At 31.5% G+C, this 20,496-nt stretch overlaps 1 long non-coding RNA gene across 1 annotated transcript; it reads right to left on the bottom strand.

Moving 5' to 3' along the window:
* Positions 1-17,494: 17,494 nt before the first annotated feature.
* Positions 17,495-18,753, bottom strand: LOC149512867 (uncharacterized). Its single transcript, XR_016331611.1, has 2 exons — positions 18,562-18,753; positions 17,495-17,846 (listed from the first exon to the last, which is right to left on the bottom strand). It is a non-coding gene; the product is annotated as an uncharacterized LOC149512867 (long non-coding RNA).
* Positions 18,754-20,496: the final 1,743 nt, after the last annotated feature.

Below are 20,496 nucleotides of genomic sequence, written 5' to 3'. Positions count from 1 at the left end.
CGATATTTAAATGTATTGGAGAGGCTAATGTCTTTTAGGTTAAGGATGAAGTCATCAATTGAAACAGTAAAAGAAGGCCATTTACCTTTACACGGTGAGCTAAACAAACTTTGATGATATCGATCAACTGTATGAAATCAATATCTTTTCCTTAAAATATGATTTCATTTATATGAAGCTAGATTGACCATAGGACCATAAAGAAGAGCATTCTTCAAATTTTGATTTGATTCTTATGAAGGAGGATGTGTTGCCAAGATATAAAGAAAGAGAATGCATCATATGAGGTAGCCTAACATACTTTCCACATTTTGTAGCAAATCGACCATACTTTTCAAGAGAAATGTAGCAAAAGAAAAGGTGACCAATAGATTCTTCTTCAATTTTCCAAAAGGGGCATCAAAGAGCCCTCTTTTAAGGAACTCCAATTTAACAACTACTTTACCATTGAGAACTTTACCAGCAGAAGACCTCGATATTAGGAGGAACAAGGCCTGCCTAAGTGGCTTTCCAAATATTTTTTGGATGCATGATTTTTGTTAGGAATAATGACTCAAATCCCATAAGAGATTTGTTTGAGATTTATTAAAAATTTATTTGAGATGTGTTAGATATTGCTTGATGGATAAAAAAACTTGAAAAAGAAAAATTCTAAGAAAAAATGAGATTCTTAATAGACAAGTTTGACTTGCAGAAGAAGAATTCTAAGAGGAGAAGGATTCTTAATAGACAAGTTTGTATGATTATAAATAGGTAAAGTCTCTGCAAGGTTAGGTATGAGAAAAAGATGTAAGAGAGTTATAGGGTTTTATGAGTAGACATCCCATAAGACTATTGAAGATTTACATCTTATGGGTATGTATATTTGTTTATGAGTGGATTAGAAGAGACTGAGAGGGTTCACATAGGTATGATGTATGAGTGTATATGGGTATGTGTTTGGTTGTGTTGAAAAGGTGCACATGGGTATGTGTTTGTTTAAGTTGAGAATACTCTATAAGATTAGAGGAGATTAAGAGGATCTATGAGTATTGATTGTTGAGTGGTTGATAAATTTTGATGTATGTTTATAATTCTCTACAACTAGTGGATCTTTTCTCTCATCTTTGGGTGTAAGTCAGTTGGATCGAACCATGTTAAATTATTGTCTCTTGTGTAATTGATTGATTATTTGATTTTGCTTCTGCTGGCTTGATTAGATTGAGACTTTTGGCCTAACAGTTTTAGCATAAAAGGTGTTGTAGAAGGACTTTGGAGAATAGATTCCACTGGTTGTGTTCTTCCAAATGACTTTGTCAGGTTCATGTTGATGAGGCAGATGAGAGTTAAGCAAAGATCAAAGGTTCTCCCATTGTAAAAGCTCCCAATCAAACAAATTCCTACGAAGCTCAATATTCCAAGACCATTTGCTGGCAACCTTGTTACCAAGCTCAGCAAAAAACCCATTTTTATTGAGGGCAAGGGCATAGACATGTGGATAATGAGAAGAGAGGATCGTACCTTCAAACCATTCATTAGACCAAAAATTGATATTAGAACCATGACTGAGAGAGAAGCCAATATTAGAGGAGATAATAGAGTGAAACTGATCGTTGGATTATAATGGTTGTGCAATCTGAGACCAAATAAGAGAAGACTTCTTTAGCATGGTGGAGGGAAGTAAGATAAGAGGGTCAACATCATTTTTTGCAAAAATAATCCTTCGCCAGAGAGATTCTGGTTCATTATTATATCGCCAAATCTATTTATTCAGTAGACTTTTATTTTTCAGTTTAAGTTCGGGAATACCAAGGCCACCAAACTCTTTTCTTTTGCCGACTATGTCCTATTTGACCATGTGTATTTTGTTCTTTTCCATAACACCGAACCAAAGAAAATTCCTATGGATTTTGTCAAGTTCGTTCTTGACACTAAAAGGGGTTTGGAAAAAGGACATGAAGTATAAAGGGAGACTTGTAAGCATTGATTTTATGAGTGTGATTCTTCCGCCTATCGAAAGATACTGATTTTTCCAAGAAGCGAGTATGTTCCGAACTTTGTCACTGTCTGATGGGGACTTCCAAAATTGCAGAAGGGTGCTTTGTGCAGATGATGCCAGGTCAACCTGGAAGCTTGGGAAAATGCTAGGAATGCAAGCCAGCTGTGATGATGAGATCGTGATTAAGACATTAAAAGAGATGCAAAGACGGCCAAGCACTAAGGGTGGAAGCAGGTAAGTATATGTGCGTAGCTATTTAGTAAAGAAAAAATAGAAATAACATTATGCTAAAGGAAGCTCGAGGAACATGGAATTTGAGCAAACTGCTAGGACTATCAGCAAACTGTGAAGAGCATTTGATTATTGCTATGCTTATAAAGTCATTTGATGTGGTGCTATCTTGGTAGGAATTATTGATTCGATACCTCAGTATAATTAAGGCTGAGTTGGTTTAAAATTGATAAGTTGGCTAATTGAATCGGGTCAGTGATCTAGTCTGTTGTTTTCAAAGATTTGAATGGTAAGCCTGCTGCATTGGCTAAGGCGGGAGTGTTAGGGAAGAGTTCTCTCATGGCATGGTGGTAAATTTTGATTTCTTTAAAAGATTGAGGAACATTCTGTGGTGCCGCTCCATGATTTTTATGGTTCTTGATTTTCTTAAGAGTTCTGATAATTTTGATTTGTGTTCCTGATATTTATCATGTTGATCATTGTTGATGTAAGTTATGTGATGCCTCTGTTTCGTGGTTCGGCCGGAGTTTGAGTCCAATGTGGTTATGACTACTGTATTGGGGGTAGTTAATGGGATGGCCAACACGTTGGCCATTGAGGGAGTGGATCGCATGGAATTATTTAGTGTATGACGGAAATAGATTAGTGCACTCGAGGTATTTGATTTAGCATGTTTGGGATGTATCTGGTGTAATTAGATAAGGTGTATGTTAACTGCTATGTGATTTTCTAAATGATTAATAAAAGATGTTAACTGCTATGTGATTTTCTAAATGATTAATAAAAGCTTTATTGACTTAGCAGAAAAGATACCGAAGGAAGCTAGTAAAATATGGAATATTGGTAAGAAGATTGGATTATCTTTGGTTGGAAACTAGAGAGAGAACAATTATTGAGAAATTGATGAAGATGGAAGGTAAGGAGGTGTAGTGCTATCTTTACTGGTTGTAGTTTAAATGTGGAGAGGGATTATTTGTGACTGTGTTGTGGGATTGTTACTAACTGGTCTAATAGGTTGATACTGGATTGAATTTAAGTTGAGAGTTGATGGGTGTTTTGTGATTCTGTCTGATTGATTATTAGTTAGGTGATATTCAGATTTGGGGTGGAGTTGTATGAGGTTGTTGTCAGGGAATATTATGGAATTGTTAAGTGCTATAAAGATGAAAGAAGGGGAATAATGCAGATTCTACATTTTTTATTGCTTGTGGTGATTTCCTGGACCTCCCCTTACAAGGAAGTTTACCTAGTATGTTAGTGGAGACATAAGAAATAGAATATACAGATGGCTAGCGGATATAGGACGGTTTGGAAATGTTGGCTCTCTAATGATAATGATAATTTTAAGATGAAATCTTAAGAGGTGTGGGTTTTGCTTGAAAACGAGCTTTGGTTAACTGTAAAACTTTTCATAAGGTGTTGATTAAAAAGTGTCTGGTAATGAGGATACAAGAAATAATTGTTCTGATTCATGAAGTGATGGTGCAACTGTTTGCCATTGATGATGTAAGAGAATTGAAAAAGATGAGTAAGAGAATAAGAAATTTAACATAGAATTTTGGGAGGCTCATAAGATCGGAGTTTTATATAGAGACAATAGTATGAGATAGAAACTTTGGCCATGACAGGCGGGAATTGACATGGAGAGTCTCTCATTACATGGTGGTGAGGGATCTTGTTCAAGGAAACGTTGATTATATTTTTGTGTTACAGCAAGGACATGAATAGAAATGAACGTGTGACACTGAATATCTAGGATAGTTGATTTCGGTCTTGATTTTTTTACAGAGGTGTTCCTTCTGAATTGTATAGATAATAACTCATTTACTATTGTGAGTTTTATCTCACTCCTTTATTAATGAAATTTGACTTAGTAAAAAAAAAAGTGTCATAAGAAATTATTGTCACTAGAAACATAATAATAGTGACTAATTTATATATCACCACAAGAGTTGTCACTATACACCATAACAACAGTGACCACTTCATGTGTTGTCACTAGTATATTTCATTCCCACCAAAATTCAATATGGAGCCAATTTGTATATTTTACCAGTGACAACTTTATTGTGACCAACAATTTTTGAATATCACTAATATATTAATAGTGACGATTTAATTGTGATAAAGATTAACACGTCACAATTACTAATATAATAATGATCAAATAATAAAACATCACAATTATTTATATAAAAAATGTCACACAAAAATTTCATCACAAAAAACTTTGTATTTGTGATGGAACTACTCATGATCACAAGAAAATCATCACTAAAAAGCTTAATTATTGTAAAATGATAATTTTAATTTCTACTTATGCACTTAATTTAATAAAAAAACGGGGATCTCATTAATTTACTGGTAATAGGACAAATAACTTAAACAATGATTAAAGGATTGGATTTTTAGAAAAACTCAATTGAATAGTTAAATATATGTCAGATAAATTAATATTTGAAATTAATGTAATGGTGAAACTCTTTAAATCCTAAACAAAGGAGACTCGGCCTAACTCTTTCATGGATCATAATCTCAAAAGTTCTCTAGCAATATTTAGAATATACAGCCTTTTGTGACATGCCTTAAAAGATATCACAAACTTCTCACCATCAATTTTGAAGGGAGAATGGAGTAGAAAGGTGAGTTGATTAATTATCTATTGATTCTGTATCATTTAGGTTCATTTAATATTTCATTTTTTATTTATCAAGAAAAAAGAATCACATTGAATTGCAAGGGTTATTATTAATTACTTGTCATCTTTTGTTTGATATCTCAAAGAATGAATTTTGATTATTGAAATTAAAAACTTAATACTTTATCAATAAATCACACAATTGATAAAAATGTCAACTTAATTATTAAAAAATAGAATAGCATACTACAATGGGGAAAACACTTAAGCAAGAAAAAAAATACTTTTAATTATTAAATACACGTAGTAGAAGGAAGATGCCCATTCGTAGATCTAAAAATCTAAAATACAACACAATGATATGAATATGATACGAAAATAAAATATAAAAGTGACACAATTTAAAATTATAACAATAAATATATATGGGTTTAAAATTGTAATAATAACTATATATACATACTCTTATCACTTGAGTCAAGGTAAGTATACTTTTTTTTAAAAGATGATTTAGTTGTCACTTGCATAATTTGAGATAATAATATATGCGGAATACGCAGTAATAAAAAAATGAATTAATTAAATATTTTTTTATGAAATTATAAATATAAAACAAGTTTTCGTTATAATCAATTATTACATTCATTTATAGTATATCACTAAATAACTAATTAACAAATTAAAACATAACTAGATAATTAATCTCACACAATGAGACTTGAATATAAAACCTCATAATTGTAAGACCTCATTCTTATTACTAAACTAATGCTTTATTGGCTTTTAATTATCTATTTATTGTATCCACTAAAGTACAAGGCCTATTATTTATTGCTCCTTTTTGTATCACATTGCGAGTTTTGATTAATTAATCGTAAATAATAATTCTTGATATATAACAAACTTTTTTCTTAATCAAAAGAAAATTTTTTATTAAGATTCCATTTTTTATGGTAAAAAAATAAAAATTGAATAAAAACTAAAGACAAATAACAAATAACAAATAACAAAAAACAAAAAGTACAAATATTTATCAAAGAAACCCTAAATAACCATAATGTTTTCAAATATCAAAACTTGTCATTAGACTAGAATGATAGAGAACAAAGGAAATGTTTACTGCATAGGAGGATAATCATTTTATACCGTAATGGACTTATCTCTAAAGAAAAGAATGTGATTAGAAAGTGAATTAATTATCCTCTTAATATAAAGATGAGCCAGTCCTTTCAAAATAAAAGTGATTGTTTTTAAATCATGTTTGATACACAAGATTATGATAAGATATGATAATATGATATTATGAATAGGATTAGATTAAATAATATCATCCTATTTTGTATTTGATGTATGCAAAGATTAAGATATGATAATTTATTTATTTGTCAAAATTATCCTTCCTCAATATTTATACAATTTAAATTATTGATATAATTTTTAAAGGTATGATTGAATATATAAGTTTAATCTCGTTGATTAAAAATAATTCTCTCTACTTGGGAAAGATTGAATAATCCTATGCCAATAGGATATTAATCCTCTTTATAATTCCTATCCCTTTCTTTAAATATAAATCAAATATGATATAAGATAATTATCATCCTATCCTATCAATAATTATATGCATCAAACATGACTTAAGCTTTGCCTAGCATAGTTTTAGACAAGTGATAAAAAGTACGAGTGAAGAATTTACAGAAAGCATTTTCTTCAAGTAAAAAAAAGCAGAAGGTGGTGACGATATTTATCAATAATTTACCTTAAAAGATCAGTGTAAAAGAATAGGTTTCGTAAGATTCCCTTCAGGAGAAGAGGTAAAGAGAGCAATATGAAATTTAAATGGATTGAGGCTGATGAATAATACAATTAGAGTTAATATTGCTTAGTTTAATCCTAGAGTAACATATTGGAAAAGACAAGTAAGGAAGAGATAAGGAAAAGGGAATCAGAAACTCATAAAAGAGGAAGAGAGATATAGGGCAATGGTTGTAGAAAATAAGATTTAACAAAAGGACAAGATTTGATTGAAGCAAAAAAGATGAACACAAAAAGAACCTATCTACAAGTATTGGTAGAAGGTAAAACCAATGGAGCTGAGGAAACTAACAACAGAGAATTGAACAATGTAGTCCAACCAATAGGTGATAAGGAGGAATAAAAAATGCGCAGGCAAAGTGGACGATGAAATTTTTCATTGGTTGAAGAGGAGTGTGATAGGGTTCTGTAAGGATTATTTAGAGAAAGTAGATCTACTAGAGATAAAAAGAAAAATAGAGGTGGAAGGGACTATCATCATTAGAAGAACAACAAATTATTTTGTCCTTATTACTTTTGAAGACAGAACTATCAAATCTATGAAAGTAAAAAAATGGGAAGTGCTTGCAAAGTGGTTTGAAAGGATTGAGATATGGTCAGAAAGGATAAACCCCCGTCAAAGAGGTGCATGGGTCACGATTAAAGGGATTCCCTTTCATGCCTGGTGAATTGAGACATTTTAGAGTATAGCACACTATTACAGAGAATTTTACTAGCATGGACCAAAGATTTAAATAGAGATCAGATTGCAGTATAGCGACTGCTATTTTACAGACGCGCCATTATCCACTGTCACTATTGAAGAAAAAATATGAGAGAACTTGAATCTCGTCTATAGTGGACGAATCACGGTCACGAATTACGGCATAATGGTGAATAACGGTAATAGCGGTCCGTTATTGCTCGCTATTTCATTGTTCATTCAAAAATTCAAAAAAAAAATCATTTGATTCTATTTAAAAACTTAAAATAAAAATAGCAAAAAAAAAACCATCAATTTACAAATTCAAGAAAAAAATTTCACAAAACTTAAACTTTCAAAAATATCAATTCTCTCAAATTTATCTTCAATCAAAATCAAGTATATGCAATTTAAGATAAGCAATTAATTCAACACTCAAATTACCTTTTTTTTTTTTCTAAATTTGTTGTGATTTTGTGTGCTTGGGGTTATATTAAACTATGGTGCATTGGTAGAAAGAGGCAGGAATTGCTGGGACTTAAAATGAGAGATAAGAGATGAGAGTGAGACTTGAGGTTGACGGAGACGAGCAAATAGCACACACTAGAAAAAAAAGAGAACTGAGAGATGGGGATGAGGATGAAGATTTGGAGAAAAAAATTATTTAATGCAAGATGAAGGGATGAAAAGTTATATGAGTCTGTGCAATTTAGTTAAGAGGCAGAGAAAATAGACTTGAGGCTATTATTGTTGAAAATTACTCACAACATGGAGACTGTCAAGTTTTATTTATTGTAAGCTCATAAAAAGCAATTCTATTGGCTCATAAATAATAATGCTCTTACTTAATTTATGGATGTTTAATAACTTATTATTTGATTTATGCATAATATAGTTCGCTAATAATTTGATGAGTATGATAATTAAATAATTAAATATATCATTCGTTATGATTATTTATTTTTCACATGTTTATTTATCTTTTGTTATTTTTTAATTATCATCTAAATAATTTTTTAAATATGAATATTTTACTATAAATATTTTTTTAAATAAAAAAAATGCATGATATGATATAAATTACTTTAAAAATCATAAAATAAGAGGCTTTATGATTAATAATTAAATTATTATATTTTATAACAAGTTGAGCAAAATTTAAAAAAATTCATGATCATGATAGTCGCAATGATTACAAAAGTCTTCATTATATTCGTAACTATAACAAATGCGATGTAACCAAAACATGATCGTTATCGCAATTTAAATCCCTAGTATGAACAATGAGACATTACAATTGCAGTCATTCAGAGCAAGGATTCAAATAACGATTGGATAGCGGTGTCGCGACCACTATTTCGCGATCGCGCCACTATCCGTCACCGCTATTGGAGAAAAAACGGGAGAGAATTTGAATCTCGTCTATAGCGGATGAATCGCGATCATGAATTGTGGTATAACGATAAATAACGACAATAGCGGTCCGCTATTGTCCGCTATTACCACTATTGCCGCTATTCCTATTTTCATTCAAAAATTCAAAAAAAAAAAAATTCATTTGATTTTGTTTAAAAACTTAAAATAAAAACAACAAGAAAAAAAATAAACATCAAGAAAAAAAAAACTCACAAAACTTAAACTTTCAAAAAAATCAATTCTCTCAAGTTCAACTTCAATCAAAATCAAGTTTATGCAATTTAAAGCAAATAATTAATTCAACACTCAAATTATCTTTTTTTTTAATTTCCAAATTTACCATGATTTTATGTGTTTGGGATTAGATTGGTCTATGTTACATTGATAAAAAGAGGCAAGAGTTGCTGGAACTTAAAATAAGAGACAAGAGATGAGAGTGAAACTTGAGGTTTATAGAAGCAAGCAGATAATACACACAGAATAAAAAGAGAACTGAGAGATGGGGATAAGGATAAAGGTTTGAAGAAAAAAAATTATTGAATGCAAGGTGAAGGGATGAGAAATTGTGTGGGTCTGTGCAATTTAGTTAAGAGACAAAGGAAGTAGACTTGAGGTTATTATTGTTGAAAATCGCCCATAACATGGAGGCTGTCAAGTTTGATTTACTATAAGTTCATAAAAAATAATTCTTTTGACTTATAAATAATAATGTTCTTCCTTAATTTATGAATACCTAATCACTTTTTATTTGATTTATGCATAATATAGTTCGGTAATAATTTGATGAGTACGGTAATTAAATAATTAAATATATTATTCTTTATGATTATTTATTTTTCACATATTTATTTATCTCTTTTTATTTTTTAATTATCATATAAATAATTTTTTAAATATGAATATTTTACTATAAATATTTTTTCTTAAATAAATAAAACACATGATATGAGATAAATTACTTTAAAATTTATAAAATAAGAGGTTTTATGATTAATAATTAAAATTATTATATTTTATAGCAAGTGGAGCAAAATTTTAAAAAATTCACGATCGTAATAATCGTAATGACTGCAAAAATTTTCGTTATTTTCGTAACCGTGATAAACGCGATGCGATCGAAAACGTGACCATTATCGTAATTTAAATCCCTGATTCAGAGGGGCATATGTTAATAATCACCGAGGTAGCATCAAAGATTAAAGGAAGAATTCGGTTGAAGTTGGGCGACTTAACGTTTCCAGTTGATAAAACAGAAAGAAAAAGAAAGTACAAAGCCTTAGAGAAGTATCAGGACGAATATTTCCCAGAAACAGTGCAAAACAGGTCAAACATGGAAGAAGAAGAAGAAGAAGAAGAAGACATAGTGGAAGCTGAAGAGTCAGTTGCACGCAAAAAGAAGCCAAATAAGGAGGGAGAAACAGAACAGATGTATCTGGATGGAGAATCGGAACAGACGGGGGACAAAAACGAAAAACAATCTGGTAACTTGGAATCTGCCTCGGGAAGTAGTAGGGAGTCAGAGGAAGGTAAAGATACAAATGAGGAGAATAAAGAATGGTCAGAGAAAGTCAGTGAAACACAGTCCTCGAGCTTTGTGGAGGGATTCTTGAAAAGCAACAAAATCACAGAACAGAATGATGAGGGAGGTGTGGCAAATAATAATGAAAAGCTAAAGGAAAGGTCAGACTTAGTGGAAATGCATTGCCCGATTAGACAAGAAATTTTAAAAAGCCTGATGGGAATGGGCCTGGATAAATTAACAAACTTTTCCAATGGGCCGAACCAATACACAAATTCAAATCCAGAAACGGACAATGACATTGAAAATACATGGATGGCAGAAAGAAGAGTAGATTAGGGCCCGAGAACCACCAAATGGAAGTTCTATGAAGAAATAGAGGAAAAACTAATTGGAAAAGCACAAAGAAAAGGAAGAAAAATAGGAAAGAAGATCAGCAAAAGGAAATGACTATCAAGTAGACAGGAGACGGAAGATCGAGTGGTGAATGCATCAATTTTTTATGGAGTTATTATCAATAGAAACAGGGAGCTGATTAAAGAAACAATAGAGGATGATATACGAAAAGAAGCGGGGTCCATATGGGCAATGGGAAGACAACTTGGAATTTCAGCACAGGGAAATGAAGAGGAGGTGATCATGAAGCTGCAACAACTGGAAGTAGTTTAAAAACAGAAGGCTGAATAAGGTAAGGGGTGGGTAATATCTCAACTTTGATTGCCTTTAAATTCTGTAGCACTGGTGTTAGGATGGAGGAAACAAATATTGGAGCCAGTAGTGGGAAGAACAATGTGGGTTTCGAAAAAGACAAAAATTATGAGGGTTGATTTGCTGGTTTGAATATTCGAATCTGTTAGGTTAGATCAAAGAGAAAAGGGACGAAGATAGTATCTTGGAATGTCAGAAGTAGTTCGAGTCGGATGAAAACGCAAATAATAAGGAAATTTATAAGAAAGTTGAATGTTGAAATGCTGCTCTTACAGGAAACTAAGTTGGAATCGTGTGATAGTAGGAAAGTAGAAAGTATCTGGCCGAATGGAAATATAGAATGGGTAGATAGACCAGCTGAGGGACGATCTGGAGGACTGCTGACAGTAAGGGATAAACAATTTTTTGCCAAGGAATCAGTCCTGGTTAAGGAAAGATTCATTATGATAAAAGGAAAGTGGGTGTATCATAATTTGGAGTCTTATATTGCTAACGTCTATGCACCTTGTGCGCAAGAGGAGAAGAGGAGATTATGGAAGGAGATACTAAAGATAAAAGCATATATGGGTGGGAGTTGGTGTATTGCAGGGGATTTTAACACTATAAGGAACTTGGAGGAAATGAGGGGATGTTCATCTGTAGGGATACAAGATTTTAATAATTTTATAGATGCAGGGGAGCTAATAAACCTACCATTTAATGACACGAATTTCACCTGGTATGGTTCAGGCTTGAAAAAGAGCAGGTTAGATAGATTCTTGATCACGGTTCAGTGGATGCTTTGTTTCGAGCAGATAACCTAAAGAGCTTTGAAACGTTCTTTGTGGGATCATTGTCCAATAAGGTAGATTGGGGACCTAGGGCATTTAAGTTTCTGGACCGTTGGTAGAATAACAAAGATTTCAGAGAAGTGATCTCAGAAAATGAAACTATTTGAAAATCAGAGGCAATCCGGGATTCATACTTAGAGTGAAATTAAATAGGCTTAAAGGTTGTCTAAAACAGTGGAATAGAGAAGTATTTGGTTTTGTGGATAGTACAATAGCCAACCTGGAGTAAACATTGGACGAGCTTGATAAGGTAGGAGGCAGCAGGGAGTTGAACGAAGAAGAATTAGCCTGCAAAAAGGAAGTCACACAGCAGCTATGGGCAGCACGTCGGAATAGAGAATCAATTTGGAGACAAAAGCCCAAAGTTAAGTAGATAAAGGAGGGAGACCGAAATACAAAATTTTTCCACAATAAAGCAAAAGCCAAGGCAAGAAGAAATTATGTGGGGGGATTAAAGATCAATGGAGAATGGGTGTCGAAGCCGAGATCAGTCAAGACTGCAATTGTGGAATATTTTAAGAATTGTTATGATTCTGAAGAATGGAACAGACCAGTAGTTGATGACCTGGAGTTCCAAAAATTAAATCCTGGAGAGGCAGATTGCTTAGAAGGTCCATTTTCAAACCAGGAGATAAGAAGGGCAGGAGGTGAATGTGAGGGCTCGAAAGTGCCCCGGCCCAGATGGATTCAACATGAGCTTCTACCAGAGAATGTGGCCATTGATGAAAGGTGAGTTATTGGAATTTTTTGCTGAATTTTATAATAGTGGGAAAATTTGAAAAAGGATTAAATTTGACGTTCATTACTTTGATACCCAAAGTTCCTAACCCTACCTCATCAAAGGAATTTATCCCCATCGGTTTGGTAAACTCAGTTTATAAGATACTAGCAAAGGTGCTGACGACAGACTAAAGAAAGTGGTCGGGAAATTGATTAGTGATACGCAAAGTGCCTTCATAGGTGGTACAGATTATGAATGGGATTTTGTTAGCAAATGAAATAATTCATAGTATGAAATAGAAACTGTGCAATAATGGGGGTGTGGTTGTGAAGTTAGATTTTGAAAAAGCATACGATTGTGTGGACTGGAAATTCCTTGATTTTGTGATGAAAAAGATGGGATTTGGGCTACGGTGGTGAAATTGGATAGAAGAATGTATTCCAACAGCCAAATTTTCGGTTTTAGTTAATGGCTCTCTAACGATTGAATTTCTAATAAGAAGAGGCTTAAGACAAGGAGATCCTTTGTCTCCGTTCTTGTTTCTTTGGCGAGGGAAGTTCTACATAGAATGCTTGAAAAGGCAAAAGAATCTATTCAATGGGATAGTAGTAGCAGATACAGGATTCAGCATATCCCACTTACAGTTTGCAGATGACAGAGTGATATTTATGGGAGCAAAGGTGGAATAAGGATGAAATCTAAGATCTTTAGAATGTTTGAAATAGTATCTGGGTTGAGAATTACTTTTTCTAAATCCAGAATCTGTCCAGTTGGTGTCCAAGAGGAGATAGGACAGAGATTGACTAATATAATGCAATGTCAAAGGAGTGCAATACCTTTTCTGTATTTGGGAGTTCCATTAGGAGCAAATCCAAGAAGCATTCAGATATGGGAACTGATACTAAACAGGATGAAGGAGAGACTAGCGTTATGGCAGAAAAAGTTTTTATCATTTGGGGGGCGATTAACACGAATCAGTTCAGTGCTCAACTCACTACCCCTGGACTACCTATCTGTATTCAAGGCACCTAAAGGAGCCATACAGAAGATGGAAAAAACAAAAAGGGCTTTCCTGTGGGGTAGAGGAGAAGAAAGGAGAAATATTCCAAAGGTAAAATGGGCAATGGTGTGCACACCAAAATGCTTTGGGTGACTGGAAATATCGAGTTTAATAAACAAGAATACTGCCTTATTGTGTAAATGGTGGTGGAGATATGGGAACGAGAAGGAGGCACCATGGAGGAGGTTGATTGAGGAGAAATATGGTAGAGGTAAACTACTATGGATACCATCAGATACACAAAAAGATAATATGTCGAAGGTGTGGAAAAATGTGATAGATATGAAGAACGAGGAGGGAGTCCATAAGATGATTGGAATGGAAGGCAATAGGTGGATCATTGGGAATGGAAACAGTATACTATTTTGGTTGGACAAATGGATTCGTGAGAAGCCTTTAAAAGAAGTTTTCCCGAGACTATTCTCACTGGCAGTGGACAAGGAGTGCACTGTTGTAGATAGAATGAATAGCACAGAAGGTGTATGGTCTTTAGATTTAAGAAGATGTAGACATCTGAATCTGTCTGGGTTCTACTTGTTGCTAATTAAAAAAAATAAATAATGAAAAAACGGAAAAAACCAAATGGTTGAGTTTGTGTGAAATTATTTGATTGGACTATAAAGCTTGAATTGGATTTAAGGTTTGAAGTCGGAATTTGAAGGCAATTGGAATTCCTTTCTGGTATAGGTTTTCTTGATCGGAACCCTATAAATACATGCCCATAGCAAGCAACAAAGACCAGAGAGAAAGAGAAAAAAATACACGAAAGCAATCAGAAAGTATAAAATTTTTGGGAAAATTTTTGGTTTGAAAAGGGTTTTTTTTTTTTTTTTGGAAAATTTTCTAGAAAAATCTAGATTTTGATGAAAGTTTCTGGTGATGAATATCGTTTCTGGTGAAGAAATCTAGATTTCGACAATATTTTGGTGGGTTTTGCAAATTCCTGCTAACCAATCTAGATTTCGACATGAATTTTCAAAATTCGATGAAAATTCAATCAGAGTTTATTGGGAGTTTAAGGAGAGAATATAGGAAAAAAGAATAGGAAAGAGAGGGAGAAAGAGAAATTTGAGAAAAAAAAGGATTTTTTGTCTTTTATATCATACCGAAATAACGTCGTTTTGGCGTTTAACTTAGCCCAGGATTCGTTCATTTTACAGTCTGGAGGTTCGACCTATAGCGTTGATCTGCTTTTGACACGCATTCTACCTGAGCCAAGCTACATTGAGCCGCCAAGTTGCGTTTCTAGAGTCGCCATCTGTGTCTGCACCCGAGCCATTCCAGCCGTCGAGTCGAATGGATCTTGTTTGGTATTATTTTATTTATTTATTTATTTTAAAATTTTTTTGCATGATTAAATTTTAAGAAAAAATAAAAAATAAAAAACAAAATAAATAATTTTTTGAGAATAAATAATAATTATCTTATGATAAAATTTTTAGAAATTTCAAATGACAAATTTTTAAAAAATTCATAGATGAGAAATTTTTTTAAAATTTGTCTCAAATGATAAAATAATTTAAATAAAATTTTAATAATAATAATTAATATTTATTTTTAATTTTAAAAATAAAAATTTAATAAAAAATTTTGAAATTATATATTAATTATCCAATGATGAGATTCTTAGAAATTTCAATAAAAATAATTGTATTCTTTTACAAATAAAAATTTTTGATTAAAAATATTTGATAATTATCCAAGGATGAGAATTTTATAAATTTTAAATGTTAAATTTCTTAAGAAATCTTTAAGTGAAATATTTTTTAAAATTTATCCCAAATAGTGAAAAAATTTAAATGAAATTTCAAAAAAACTAACTATCATGTTATTTTTTTACCAAAAATTAAAAAAAAAAAAACAAAAAAAGAAATTTTAAATTGACCCAATGGTAAAAAATTTAGAAAAAAAAAGTAAAAATAAATTTTGATGATAAAATTCTTAATCGTAAATAGTTGATTACCAAAAAAAATTTTAGGTGAGAATATTTTTAATTTTGACCTAAATGGTGGATGAATTAGATATATTCTTAATAAAAATAATAATTTAAAAACAACAATAAAAAAATGATTAAACTTTTTTTTAACAACGAAACATTTTAAAAAAAATAAATGTGATTTTTAAATACTCTTGAGATGAAAAAGTATTTTTTAGAATTCTATTAGATTGATGGAGAATGTTAAAAATTATTTTCAATATTAAATTTAAGATCATTAGAATCAAGATTTTAGGATAATTTAAAATAAAATGGTATTATTTTTTGGATAGGCATGTGAGGTATTATAACCTTCTCCAGAACCTATTTTTTTAGGGATCTTTAGTCAAGCTTAGGAATTATTTAAAAAGATAGATTTATTAAGTGATCAATTACACCTGATTAAAAAAAGATTGATAGTGACTCTTCTTGTTAAGTTTAATTATAGATATTCAGATTTATATGTTATGACAAAAGAGAGATGTTCAAGTAGAAAAAAGAGCAGTTAATGAACTCGCAAGCTCTGCTTAGAGAAATGATCTTGAGACCAAATATGGAGGATAGGCTGGTGTGGGAAGCTAACATTAGGGGAAGATTCTTGGTGGAAAAACTTAATGCATACCTGGATTGCAGACACAACCATTCGAACCAGCAGGTTTGTTTTTATTCTATTTGGAAATTAAATATCCCACAGAAAGTGCAAAGTTTTATGTGGCTTACAATACATGATAGTATACCATCTAAATGCTTTCTTAGATCCAGAGGTGTAAATTTAGATGATAACCAAAGTTTGTGTCAGTGGTGCAAATGTGTTGATGAAGATTGTGCTCACATTCTAATTAATTGCCATTTCTCTTAGGTTGTACGGTGTGCTATATTTAATTGGTGGAGATTGAGCTGGGTGGTGCCGAATAAAGTGAAGGATTTGTTATGTCAGTGTGAAGCGGTGCCGATATATGGAGAAGCCAAAAAGAGATGGCTTTCGGTGTGAGGGGCTACACTTTGTGGGTTGTAGCAAGCAAAAAATGAATCAGTCTTCGAAGGTAAAAGCTGGGATAGGCAAACAATCCTATTTCTTGTCAAGATAAGGTCACTTTTCTTATCAAGAAGGTCACTTTTCTGGGTCAAGGTAAAAGAAGGAGCTGCGGTAGTGAATGAAGCAGCATGGTGGCTTAGCCCAAAAGAGATTGGGGAAATATCTCATAATCAAAATAATAGAGGAGTTAAATGGAGGTGTCCAGGTGAAAACTTAAAATTCAATGTGGATGGATCTACTAGAGATAAGCCAGGAAAAGCAAGGTGCGGTGGAGTTCTGAGAGATCATGAGGGGAACATTAGAGGATTATTTTACGGTCCTCTTGGAGAATAGGAATCCAATATGGCCGAGATATTGGCCATTAAAACTGCAATTCATTTGTTTTCTTCTTCACCATGGCTGAAAAAGGGTGTTCTAATTATGGAATCAGATTCTGAAGTACCTATTAATTGGGTTAGTAACATAAACATTGAACCTTGGAAGCAATGGCAGATTTTTGCAGAAATAGATAAACTGGTGGAGATGATTGGAGAGGTGGAATTTGTTCGTACATATAGAGAGGCCAACTGCTTTGCAGATTCCTTGGCAAGGATGCGGGTTGATAGTCTTACTTTGTTTCATGCCTGGCTATAATAAGATGAGACTTTATTAGAGAAAATGCAGATGTTGGAAATCAATGTTTAATAGGGGATTAATAGGTGTAACAACTTTCTCTAATCAATAAACTTCTTTGGCTGAGAAAAAAAAAATCAAACATGATTTTAATTTATAAGATTAAATTTACATATCTTATTATATTTTTAAAAATTAAATAAATAATTAAAATTATACAAATTTTGAAATAAAATTATTTTATTCTAATCTTTGTCTATATTAAACACATGATAAATTAATATTATTTAATTTAATTTAATTTTATTATAAATTTATACACCAAAAACATCAAAAAAATACATGGACTATAAGTACATGTCTAACCAACTTGATTACAATGAGGAAAACGCTTTAGCAAGAAAAAAAAAACTTTATTATTAAAGTGCAGGCAGAAGGAAGATGCATTTCCTATGCTCGTCTGGGTGGATTTGGACTATTTGGATCATTCACGATATTGATCCTGGTGGTGGAGTACTTGGTGCTGTTTGCATATGAAATCCATTTGGAGTTGGACTTTTAGGGTTCGAATGTTTGGGATCTTCCTTTGCACTTCGACGCGCTAAACTTAAAAGAACCAAATTTTCTGTCATTAGCACCAAACCAAACACATTAGCACTTACGCAATATATATACAAATATATAAAGGAAAAAATAAAGTTAGACATATACAGGGATAGCCTATTATTAGAAAGTAGTTTCCAACTAATATTTGGAGTTGATAGGGGCCTAAAGATGTTAACTCTGCTTGATTAAGAGGATGAAAAAGAAAAAAAAAAGACCAAAAAGGTTTTAATTTATCACAAAAAAATTAAAATCATTTAAAATTTTATGAAATTCAAAAGATAACACATACAAAATAAAACACAGAGAGTAACAAATTTTATGTATGCATTAGGTATCTAAAAGACTTCAGAACTCTACTTATTATCTTTTAGGGAGATATTTTGTTATAAAATAGTGACATTTATTAAAATAAATGTCTTATTAGAGGCGTTTACTCTTAAAACGTTGTTATCATTTTCAAAATAATAAAAGCTTGTGGTGTTTTTTTAAACGCAGCAAAAAATATATAGTGAAAAATCCATTTATGGGTAGTAGTATTTAGAGATTGAAATTACTAGCAAGCCTTATATTTTGGGTTTTGAAAAAGGAATATTGGTTGATGAGTACAGGTCAGTTTAATTACGGAACAGAATATCTCTTTTTCCTAGACTCTTTCATTTGTATCAAAAGAATATCGACTCTCTATTCGATGAAATCAAGTAACTTTACTCAAAGTTGTAAGAGGTTTGCAGTACCTTGGATTGCTGAAAACTCAGGAATTCTGGCCTCTACCGACGTAGTCCATGAACTCATCGACAACATTAAAGAGGCTGCAAGTAGAGCACATACAGCAGCACTAGAGAAACTCCCCATTGTTTGTATTTTCTCCATTTTTTCCTATCAAAATGTGTCGCATATATATATAGAAACTTGTCAAGTAATCAAGTTTTTTTTCAAGTGAAATTATTTTCATCAACTTGTAAAAATTTTGGTATTGATGCTGATAGTTGATAGATCGTCAGACTTCCAGCTTTGAAATGTACAAGTCAATAATATATATATATATATATATTAATGCTGATAGTTGATAAATCCTCAGACTTCCAGCTTTGAAATGTTCAAATCAATAATATATATATATATATATATATAAAGATTCATTTATATTAATATAATTATTATTTTTGATATTTTTAGATCAAAATTAAATTTATGATTTATTTAAATTAAAATACTATTTTTAAATTTATTAATTTCGGTTGAACAATTAAAAAAATAAAAATTACACTAATATAATTCTTACATTTTTTTTAGATTTTTAAATTAAAATTAAATTCATAATTCATTTCAATTAAAATTAATATTTTTAAATTTATTAATTTTGATAAAAAATTAAAAATATTTATAAAAATTACATTAATAAAAATGTATCTCTCTTCACACACACACATATATATTATAATAAGCCAATAATAATAATATTCTTTTAACATGTTTATAATTAATTTTTCTTCACTGTATATACTATTTTTCTCTTGGCACGTTTTTTTTTCTTTTGACAATAACGTGTGTAAATAGTGTATAAAGACATGCTTTCCTTTTTCCTGTAGTTTTTGTATTTTTGTTTTACTCTTGGTACATAGAAAGAGAAAGATGTCTTATTAATGTACGTGATTACCAAGTCTAGGGTAAGTTTTGGAAAATTGAAATATCGAAATGATTCATTGAAAAGATAGTGTCTGATTTCTTATATCTAATACCAGAACAAAGCTTTAGTTGGATCTAGTCATCGTGCTGCCTACGCATACCAAGTCATGCTCGTTACCTTTAATGGAAAGGTTCGAGGTGTTGGCTTTGGCTCCTGTTGAATTTTTTGGATTAATTCACATGTAAAGAGATAATTTTTTTAGATAATTCACGTATAAAGAGATAATTGATTATATATATTTTGAGATTGTCAAAAATTAAATCTTAAAAATTATAATTATAATTTTAATATTTTATCAAAATATCATAACTTTCATTTTTCTAGAGCCACTAAAATTAGGAAAATCACAGTGTAAACACCATGACCCTTCATTCAATCCACGTTTTCCTTTTCCTTGACTTCCAAACAAAACCTTATGTTTTAGAAGCCGACTGCTTGTTAGAATATCGTTTCTGTTGTCGTGATCAATATTGTATTTGTAGGCACCTTCCTAGTTTTAACTAAACAATGAAGGGGAATTTTACGCCAGACCACAGATATAAATGTTAAGGAAAACCGATGGAAACTTCATTCTTTACATCGTGTCTGGTAGGTGTGGAAGAAAGCTTGGAGAGGGGAGGAAGGAACGCATGCTCTTTTTTTTTCTTTCCAATTTATTTTGTACGAAGAAAATATGGATTTGCCTTTTCTTCTTTGTATTCTCTAAAAAATTCAGTCCTTTAACAAGTGTAAAGAATTTTTTTTTGATTTTATTAAATTCAATAATTTTATAATTCATAGTTTAACTTTTTACTCATTTCCTTTTCTTTCATTTTTCATCAGTCCGTAACAAATACGAGAGATGAACAAAAAAAAAAAAAACTCATTTATTAATTTCTTTTCCGTCCCAATTATTTTCTTCAGCTACTTCGTTTTCTTTCGTTTCCTTCATTTTGATTCTAACACAAATATGAGTGGCATTACGAAAGTAAAATCTACTTTG

This window comes from Durio zibethinus, chromosome 21 (genome assembly GCF_047325235.1).
Source record: "Durio zibethinus cultivar Kanyao isolate XHJ-2024 chromosome 21, ASM4732523v1, whole genome shotgun sequence".
NCBI lineage: Eukaryota > Viridiplantae > Streptophyta > Magnoliopsida > Malvales > Malvaceae > Durio > Durio zibethinus.
The sequence above is the reverse complement of the archived record's forward strand: the minus strand, read 5'-3'. Positions and strand labels throughout refer to the sequence as shown.